This window comes from Neoarius graeffei, chromosome 5 (genome assembly GCF_027579695.1).
Source record: "Neoarius graeffei isolate fNeoGra1 chromosome 5, fNeoGra1.pri, whole genome shotgun sequence".
Lineage (NCBI taxonomy): Eukaryota > Metazoa > Chordata > Actinopteri > Siluriformes > Ariidae > Neoarius > Neoarius graeffei.
In genome coordinates, this window is record NC_083573.1 from 14,487,456 (window position 1) to 14,498,160 (window position 10,705).

Below are 10,705 nucleotides of genomic sequence, written 5' to 3' on the forward strand. Positions count from 1 at the left end.
TCCATTATCTGCAGGCACTTATCCTGTTCTACAGGGTTGCAGGAAAGCTGGAGCCTATCCCAGCTGACTATGGGCGAGAGGCGGGGTACACCCTGGACAAGTCGCCAGGTTATCGCAGGGCTGATACACATAGAGACAAACAACCATTCACACTCACACCTACGGTCAGTTTAGAGCCACAAATTAGCCTAACCTGCATGTCTTTGGACTGTGGGGGAAACCGGAGCAAACCCACAAAAACCTGGGGAGAACATGCAAACTCCACACAGAAAGGCCCTCGCCAGCCGCTGGTCTCAAACCCAGGACCTTCTTGCTGTGAGGTGAGAGTGCTAACCACTACGCCACTGTACCACCCCGCTCATCATCATCTCTAGCCGCTTTATCCTTCTACAGGGTCGCAGGCAAGCTGGAGCCTATCCCAGCTGACTACGGGCGAAAGGCGGGGTACACCCTGGACAAGTCGCCAGGTCATCACAGGGCTGACACATAGACACAGACAACCATTCACACTCACATTCACACCTACGGTCAATTTAGAGCCACCAGTTAACCTAACCTGCATGTCTTTGGACTGTGGGGGAAACCGGAGCACCCGGAGGAAACCCACGCGGACACGGGGAGAACATGCAAACTCCACACAGAAAGGACACACATACACACATATTATTTCTAATATTAATAAACACCTGTGTGTGTGTGTGTGTGTGTGTGTGTGTGTGTGTGTGTGTGTGTGTGAGAGAGAGAGAGACCCAGTTTATAGGCTATCCAATATACAGTGGTGCTTGAAAGTTTGTGTACCCTTTAGAATTTTCTATATTTCTGCATAAATATGACCTAAAACATCATCAGATTTTCACACAAGTCCTAAAAGTAGATAAAGAGAGCCCAGTTAAACAAATGAGACAAAAATATTATAGTTGGTCATTTATTTATTGAGGAAAATGATCCAATATTACATATCTGTCAGTGGAAAAAGTATGTGAACCTCTGAGCAGTTAATTTGAGGGTGAAATTAGAGTCAGGTGTTTTCAATCAATGGGATGACAATCAGGTGTGAGTGGGCACCCTGTTTTATTTAAACAACAGAGATCTATCAAAGTCCGATCTTCACAACACATGTTTGTGGAAGTGTATCATGGCACAAACAAAGGAAATTTTTGAGGACCTCAGAAAAAGCGTTGTTGATGCTCATCAGGCTGGAAAAGGTTACAAAACCATCTCTAAAGAGTTTGGACTCCACCAATCCACAGTCAGACAGATTGTGTACAAATGGAGGAAAGTCAAGACCATTGTTACCCTCCCCAGGAGTGGTCGACCAACAAAGATCACTCCAAGAGCAAGGCGTGTAATAGTTGGCGAGGTCACAAAGGACCCCAGGGTAACTTCTAAGGAACTGAAAGCCTCTCTCACATTGGCTAATGTTAATGTTCATGAGTCCACCATCAGGAGAACACTGAACAACAATGGTGTGCATGGCAGGGTTGCAAGGAGAAAGCCACTGCTCTCCAAAAAGAACATTGCTGCTCAACTGCAGTTTGCTAAAGATCACGTGGACAAGCCAGAAGGCTGTTGAAAAACGTTTTGTGAATGGATGAGACCAAAATAGAACTTTTTGGTTTAAATGAGAACCGTTATGTTTGGAGAAAGGAAAACACTGCACTCCAGCATAAGAACCTTATCCCATCTGTGAAACATGGTGGTGGTAGTATCATGGTGTGGGCCTGTTTTGCTGCATCTGGGCCAGGACGGCTTGCCATCATTGATGGAACAATGAATTCTGAATTATACCAGTGAATTCTAAAGGAAAATCAGGACATCTGTCCATGAACTGAATCTCAAGAGAAGGTGGGTCATGCAGCAAGACAACGACCCTAAGCACACAAGTCGTTCTACCAAAGAATGGTTAAAGAAGAATAAAGTTAATGTTTTGGAATGGCCAAGTCAAAGTCCTGACCTTTAACCAATCGAAATGTTGTGGAAGGACCTGAAGCGAGCAGTTCATGTGAGGAAACCCAACATCCCAGAGTTGAAGCCATTCCATATGGAGGAATGAGCTAAAATTCCTCCAAGCTGGTGTGCAGGACTGATCAACACCCAGATAGCAGAGGGACGTTGAAACGGCGCCGATTCTTGGTCAGAATGGTCGGTTTCCATCGTAAGTCAGAAAATCAACGCTGAAACGGCGCCGTGAAACATCGATTTCTCCGCCGTCGGAGAAGGTCGATTTATCACTGTTGAATCACCGTGGGTAAAGGTTGATCTGTCGACCGTCAGAGAAGGTCGAATATACGATGTTGAACCATCGTCACTTTTGCCGGCCAGTTTTCAACATTGGTAGGATGAGCAACTAATTGTTCAGAATAAATTCTGGCCCGTAGCCAGGGGGGATCGGAGGGTTCGTTCAATACCCCCCGGACACACACGCCCCTCAAGATTACTCAAGATTTATTCATTTGTTCATGTCCGATGAATATACATTGATTCACATTTAAATTTACAATATCAAATCCAGACTAATCAAAAAAGAAAAGTAGACTAAGTGAGGACGAGTTAGAAAAACGGGTTCATTTCTCCTATGTTTGTTTACACATTTTGTTCAGACTGCTTTACACCCCAATCCAGTGGGTGGCGGTAATGCCCCCATTAGACCCCTTTCACTGACGTCACCCGAAACCGGAAGTAAACAAACCCTGCGCCATATTGGAAGACCAACAAACTCGTGATTAGGGGGAAATAACGGCAGCGTGCGGTATGTGAACCCACGAGGCACTTGGTTCATCAAAAACCTACAATGGTAAACTTTTGTGCTGTGTTAGGGTGTTCCAACAAAGCTGATGGGAAAGGTGAAAAGAAGTCTTTCTACAGAATACCAGCTGTGATTGAGACACAAGGGGAGCAAAATAAGGAGCTTTCTGCCGGGAGACAGAGAGAGGATTTAGCTGCTTTATGCAGAGCGGATCTGAATACTTCAAGTCTATTTTGTTACTGGTAAGTCACTAGGCTAGAGTGTTGTAGAACATTTTTTAAATGTTTACTGAATAAAAACATCCTTAATTTTATCAAATATACTCTACTCTGTATTTCATTTCTTTCTTTTGTTTTAATTTTCCTCCCTCCATCCCTCTTTGGATTTTAAATATAGTTTTTCCCCATGTCCAAATAATTCAAATATATATAAATAAAAACAGATAAGTAGTAAATTAAAAATAAATTATGAAATAAAAAAATCCATTCTCCCTTGCCCCGAGCCTCATCATATGGGTAACCCATCAACCCATAGCCTACTGCTGACTTTCTTTATCAATGCTGCATCAAATTAATTAGGATGCAGTGCTGCAGCACAGCAACCTATGGGCTCCCCTAGGGGAGCCCATAGGTTGCAGTGCAAAGCACTGCAACTATTGTTCTTCTACGTATTTTCTTCCTCTTCTTCTTCTTATTCCTACGCAATTTTCGATTTCGATCAACTCAATAACCGTACATCGCACACAGACAAACAATATATCAAAACGTGCGGCTCGATCGGACTCGCTATGCTATTACTTTTCTCTACAGAATACGATTTTTTCGCGACATAGTCGCGAAAAAATCGTCCAAAAAAACCCTATTCATTTCTATGGAATTAATTGAAAAAAAGCACTTTTTCAAACATCCACTGCTCTGGCATGCTTTCACCTAGAGACGTGATTCAAACTCTAAAACGTAGGAAAACTTCTCCTCTGTGGATCTGGCATTCAACTTTTCTGCTAGGTTCTACACTTTCGGATCAGTCCCGGCTCAAACGCCATGTGGGTTCTGGGAGAAAATCCGGCTTTTGAATGGGTGTCTATTGCGTTACACACCAGTGAAGCTCGTTAACTTAGAGTGGAGAGAGGTTGAAAATAAAGCTCAAACTTTCTCGCTTAAACTGTGTTTTCAGCCACAAATTTCACTCTACAGACATGATTTTCTCAAAAGTAGTAGTAAAACTTGTCCTGATTCACACAATGTGTCTACCTAAACGATAGGATTTACAGTTTTTGAATGACAAGCGTCAAACTGAGGACAGGGCAGCTGACAGGCCTCATTGACACCCATTATATACGTGAGAGAAAAGTCATTCATTTTTAAATCGCTCTAGTGTCATTATTTTTAACACTACAGACAAAAAAAATACATCATTTTATTCAGGAGACCTTTCTAGCGCTCACTGTGAAAGAATTTTGTGAATAGCTGCTTCCGTTGTTGAGTTATTTGTCATTGTTCGAGGCCTGTTCCGTAGTAAAACACAGCACAAAATTCAAGACCTTGTGTGTCTTAGCTCATTGACACCCATTATAAAAGTGACAGAAAAGTCTCTAATTTTTAACACTACAGACAAAAAATTACATCAGTCTATTCAGGAGACCCTTCTAGTGCTCACTGTGAAAGAATTTTGTGAATTTCTTTTTTTTGTGAAAAAAAAAACAGCCTCGGTCGGCATGACACTTCACCTTAGCCGCCCACCTTATTAGGAACACTTCTGTTCGTACATACAAACTACAAACACTCTTCTTAGAGTTTAGAGTTTATTTTATTTTTAAAAGGGACAGTGCACAAATTAAACATTATCCTTGTGGTAAGGACAGATGTGTGTCCCAGGTTATAGCAGTACATGCTAATTTCCGCCTGTAGTCACTTTGTTTATACTCTTGAATAGCTCTTCTTCATGACGGCTGCTGTCTCAAGCACACACATAATCATTGCATTGAAACATCATTGCAGGTCACACATTCACGGCCAGCAAACATGCGTGACCGAATTGCTTCGCGCACTGCATCCTCTCACAATTTCCCCCGGGGAATTGTCCGGTCTAGTTTTGGTTATGTTTTTCTGTTTCCATGTACAGGTGTCTGCGCCGCAGGAGGAATAGGCCACAATTATAAATTATAAATAAATCATAAAATGTTTCTAAAAACTTGTTCAAGTGTGTTCTGTTCCTTATAAATGTTAAAAGTTATGCCTCATTAGATAGCTTGACAAACATTAGGAGAGGTGCATTGTTGCATGCATTTTTATATCCTGTTGTACATAAAACAGGACGTAGCCTACGCACATTGATATAAATTAAGTTTCACTTTCATGGTTGAAGTATGCATGTGTGTGTTCATCCTAGGCAAGAGCCCTGATGCTTTATTGTTAGCTAGTTTAATTTAGCCTGTTTTGCTTAATTTGTAGCCTTCCTGTTGTACATAAAACAGGAAGTAAAGTTGGATGAATCATCGCCGAAAATTAAACTATAAATCGACCGAAATCCGTAGTTGAATAAAGGGTGAAAGGGGGTCTATTCTCTGTCGGCCACCATCCACTTTTCAACGTCGTTTCAACGCAAACTCGTATGAGCAAAGCGGTGTTGAATCAACGCCGGTGATCCACGATGATTCGACGGCGTATGGTCGAAGAACATGCCGATGATTCCCCGTCGAATCAACGCCCTTTTGCTATCTGGGCAGTTACAGGAGACGTTTAATTGCAATTATTGCTGGGTCACACCAGATACTGAAAGCAAAGGTTCACATACTTTTGCCACTCACAGATATGTATTAGATCATTTTCCTCAATAAATAAATGACCAAGTAGAATATTTTTGTCTCATTTGTTTGGCTGGGTTCTCTTTATCTACTTTTAGGACTTATGTGAAAATCTGATGATGTTTTAGGTCATATTTATGCAGAAATATAGAAAATTCTAAAGGGTTCACAAACTTTCAAGCACCACTGTATGGTTAGTTATACTGCCTACAGTTTATGGTGTAAACAGGAACAAAGCAAACTAGAGCACCTGGTAGAGTGCATACCTCTGCCAAGCTACATATTATCAACATCAAACTCAAATCACTTGAACCTAGGCTAATACTGAAGCTGTACACCAAATTTCATCCAAATCTGTTTGCTACTTTTTGGGAACAGGCAAAAAAAATCCTGTATCCGCATACATATCCAGATCCTGGATCCACATACATACACTATATTGCCAAAAGTTTTTGCTCACCTGCCTTGACTCACATATGAGTTTAAGTGACATCCCATTCCTAATCCATAGGGTTCAATATGACGTCGGTCCACCCTTTGCAGCTAGAACAGCTTCAACTCTTCTGGGAAGGCTGTCCACAAGGTTTAGGAGTGTGTTTATGGGAATTTTTGACCATTCTTCCAGAAGCGCATTTGTGAGGTCACACACTGATGTTGGATGAGAAGGCCTAGCTCTCAGTCTCCGTTCTAATTCATCCCAAAGGTGTTCTATCGGGTTGAGGTCAGGACTCTGTGCAGGCCAATCAAGTTCATCCACACCAGACTCTGTCATCCATGTCTTTATGGACCTTGCTTTGTACACTGGTGCACAGTCATGTTGGAAGAGGAAGGGGCCAGCTCCAAACTGTAAAAACAGTCTGCATGCCTAGGTGCTTGATCTTATACACCTGTGGCCATGGAAGTGATTGGAACACCTGATTCCGATAATTTGGATAGGTGAGCAAATACTTTTGGCAATATAGTGTATCTGGATTTGGATCAAAATCTAAATCAATTGTTCCACCACCTTTTCTCCAAAGTTCATCAAAATCCGTTCACAACTTTTTGAGTTACATTGGGAACATGCAAAAAAAAATCCTGCATCCACATACATATCCTGATCCTGGATCCACATACATATCTGGATTTGCATCAAAATCTAATCAATTGTTCCTTGGCCCATGGCCCACCTTTCCTCTAAAGTTCATCAAAATCTGTTCACTACTTTTTGAGTTACATTGGGAACAGGCAAAAAAAAAAAATCCTGCATCCACATACATATCCTGATCCTGGATCCACATACACATCTGGATTTGGATCAAAATCTAATTAATTGTTCCTTGGCCTATGGCCCAGCTTTTCTCCAAAGTTCGTCAAAATCTGTTCACTACTTTTTGAGTTACATTGGGAAAAGTAAAAAAATCCTACATTCGCATACATATCCGGATCCTGGATCCACACATATCCGGATTTGGATCAAAATCTAAATAATTGTTCCTTCACCCATGGCTCACCTTTCCTCCAAATTTCATGAACATCCATTCACTACTTTTTGAATTATGTTGCAAATAAACAAACAGGCGGCACGGTGGTGTAGTGGTGTCGCCTCACAGCAAGAAGGTCCAGGTTCGAGCCCCATGGCCGGTGAGGGCCTTTCTGTGTGGAGTTTGCATGTTCTCCCCATGTCCACATGGGTTTCCTCCGGGTGCTCCGGTTTTCCCAACAGTCCAGAGACATGCAGGTTAGGTTAACTGGTGACTCTAAATTGACCGTAGGTCTGAATGTGAGTGTGAATGGTTGTCTGTGTCTATGTGTCAGCCCTGTGATGACCTGGCGACTTGTCCAGGGTGTACCCCGCCTTTCGCCCATAGTCAGCTGGGATAGGCTCCGGCTTGCCTGCAACCCTGTAGAACAGGATAAAGCGGATAGAGAAGAGATGAGATAAGCAAACAAACAGAGGTGAAAATATAACCTCCTCCAACAAAGTTGGCAGAGGTAACAATGGAAATTTCCATTTCAGAAACCATACACAGAGACACAGATACCCTCTCACATCTAAAGAATGTATATTTAGTCACAGACTATGATTTTGCAAAGACTGTGGATCTTGTACGTAGAGTTACTATTTTCAAGACTGCAACTACATCCCTTTTGAGAGATGCTCCTGTAAATGATTTGCTGCTTCCTGTCTGGTACTGGAGAGAGAGAGAGAGAGAGAGAGAGAGAGAGAGCGCTCACCACTTGGTTGTTGACAGTGTTCCCATCACTATTTGCATGAGCCAAGATGAAAAAGATCATATTAAACACAGTTGATTTTTTTTGGAACTTCAAAAAAAGAAAAAAACTGACTTAAGACAGCTATCCTGACCACCTTAAACCAAATGATCGAGATGACAGGAGTGTGCCACAACTCTAGCGAAAATCTCATGATTTTATTCCAACATTGGGAATTTGGTTGTGGCAGTGAAAGGTTGGAATAAATCTAAACATAACCTTAAAAGAAAGTTGGCTTGGAATTGAAAAGCTGCAGTTTCTGTGAAGAAGCATTACTTGTGTGGAGATTTGGTCCCCACCAAGATATAAAAACATGTCTCTCAAACACACCCATTTTAATACTTTTATTTGGATCTTAACACAGAGAAAGAGTTACAGATCCAGTCATTAATGGAAGCATGCTGCAAGTTTGTACAGACATGGATCAAACACAGAATGCTTGCACCACGCCTCCATTATCAATCTGATGCTTGTGATTATGGGTATTATGGTGTTATGGGTAGACATGACATCATCGACTCCAGATGGACACGCTGCCTATTATGGCAGAAATTGAGCAGTACTTCGCTAGCCTTTTTGGATTTGGCTTGCTTAACCCAACCAGCTGCAACCCATTTTAAACTCGTTTATATACATACCCAAGACTCCCAAACACAAGAACAATTAGTTGGCAGTGAAAACCCAACCCAGGCTTTTGATAATGCCAACCAGTGGCCTCTATTTCAACAACTTGGAGGTGAAACAAGTTGAAACATATACAATTTGAAAGAGCATCCTGTTTCAATAATAGTCACTGCTTTTACTATTTTCAATTATAAGAGTGATGTCTGGGGTGTATGGCGTATTGCACAGAGTTATTGCTGATGTTTTTGTTAGTGAACCAGTCCATTTGTACAGCACAGTGTTTATACATGTTTGTTGTTACTTCTTGCTTGTCTTTAATGCTTTGTAATATCTGATCCACCAGCAGATTACGCCTACTTATGAAAAGGCCTTTATAAAAGCTGCAACTATTGAGAACATGTACGGTAGTCTCACTGTCATGGGTGGTGGACACAACTTGTAATTGCTTCATATCTACGAGTTTCTCTGTAGTTTTCATCTCCAGAGATGTCCTCAAGGTCAAAGGTCAGGGCTGAGTATTAGCTTTGCAACTGGGTTTAAAAAGTAAAGGTGATGAGACACAGGGCAACTTTTTGGGCAATGTTGCAGGGCAATTAATTCCGCTTTGACGCATTGAGATTGGGCAACATAATTTCTATCTGAACGAATTTTGGGCAACATTTTAAGATCATCCAATCAGAGTGCTAGCAGCTTCTGAAATTTTCAACAAAGATGGCTGCGTCTCAACAGCAGTGGAGCGAAGAAAAAGAGAGACAACGTACCGTATATCTTTTTATGCTGGTAAGTTGTTACGCGTAAACTCAAAATGGTGAATTTACCTCATCAAATACATTATCAAGGGATATTGTTAGCTCTCTTGCATCAAGTAAAAAGTGATGGGCAGCTCATGCTTTTTTTTTGTGAGTTGTAATAGAGATTGTCTAACTAATGGTCTGATCTAATTCACATACAGAGCACGACTACTTGTGGAACCCAAGGGCGAAATAGTACAAACTTCGGGATCTAAAAAAGAAACCCTTTCAGGAGATGAGATGAGAATTAAACAATTATGTTTTTGCCATTATGTGATGTATATATCAGTTATTAGTTGGTAGCATATGTGATTGAGTCTAGTAGCATTTTTACAGAGATATAAAAAGTCAAGTCAAGTCAACTTTATTGTTAAATATGCTATACATGCTCGACATACAGCACAGATGAAATTTCAGTCCTCTCTGACTCATGGTGCAAACAGGCAATGCAATAAATAAAAATAGAATAATTGAAAAAACAAACAATATAAACAGTATAAACACTCTAGATAAGAACTAGACTGACTGGAGCATGTTCAGACAGGCAGCCACCTACAACAACATCACAGATCTACAGGAGTACACGGAGACCGTCACTGCCTACATGAGGAAGTGCATGGACGACGTTACGGTCACCAGAACCATCTGCATTCGGCCCAATCAGAAGCCATGGCTGACAGGGGAAGTCCACAGGCTCCTGTGGGCTCGGAACGCCGCCTTCAGAGCTGGGGACAAGGTGGGCCTGAGGACAGCTAGGGCCAACCTGTCACGAGGCATTAGGGTGGCCAAAAGTGTTTATTATTAACAGAATAACGTGGTTATTTTGACTTATAAATGTTAAAATTATGTCAAATCATCTTTTGAACAGAGTATCTACTTAGTTTTGTTCTAGAAGTGAGACTTACTTGAGCGAAATGAAGGCTGAAGCCAAGACAAAAGTGACAGCTGTGAATGTTTCAGTGTCCATCTTTGTGGTGTGTCTCCTTGGCAATAGATTTGTTCTTATCTGATTGATTGTTGCCAATGGTCACCCTAATTAGTTGCTCTGTGTCTCACCTGGTTGCCCATTGCTGGCAACACTGCCCAAAAAGTTGCCCCGTGTATCATCACCTTAAGAGTTCTTTGAAGCTTTTTTACCATCAGCTTTTGTGCTGTGTTTGATCAATGAATTCCTTTCTTTCAACAGTACAACAAGAAGATCAACTGTGAGCTCCTGCTCACTTGCATATACCCCCACTCTCGCTTATATCAGAACGCAAGCAATCGAAGGAAGAGGACACTTATTATGAATGTTGACTTCAACAAATAATTAACCCTGAAAAAGTAAAGAGCAGTGTTCTCCCCAGGTATTTCAAATAGCATCCTGGGAAACTTTCATTTTGAAATAGCATTTTGCTTCTTAAAATAGCGTCAAAATCCACCCTGTATGTTTCGTAAATACATTCTGTCAGTAAACAGGAAGCCAATGTGCGACAGATCTGAAAACAG

The 10,705-nt window shown here is 41.4% G+C and overlaps 1 long non-coding RNA gene across 1 annotated transcript; it reads left to right on the forward strand.

Annotated features, from left to right (window-relative positions):
- The first annotated feature begins 2,900 nt into the window (after positions 1 to 2,900).
- On the forward strand, positions 2,901 to 4,936 carry LOC132885897 (uncharacterized). Its single transcript, XR_009654638.1, has 2 exons — positions 2,901 to 2,988; positions 4,868 to 4,936. It is a non-coding gene; the product is annotated as an uncharacterized LOC132885897 (long non-coding RNA).
- Positions 4,937 to 10,705: the final 5,769 nt, after the last annotated feature.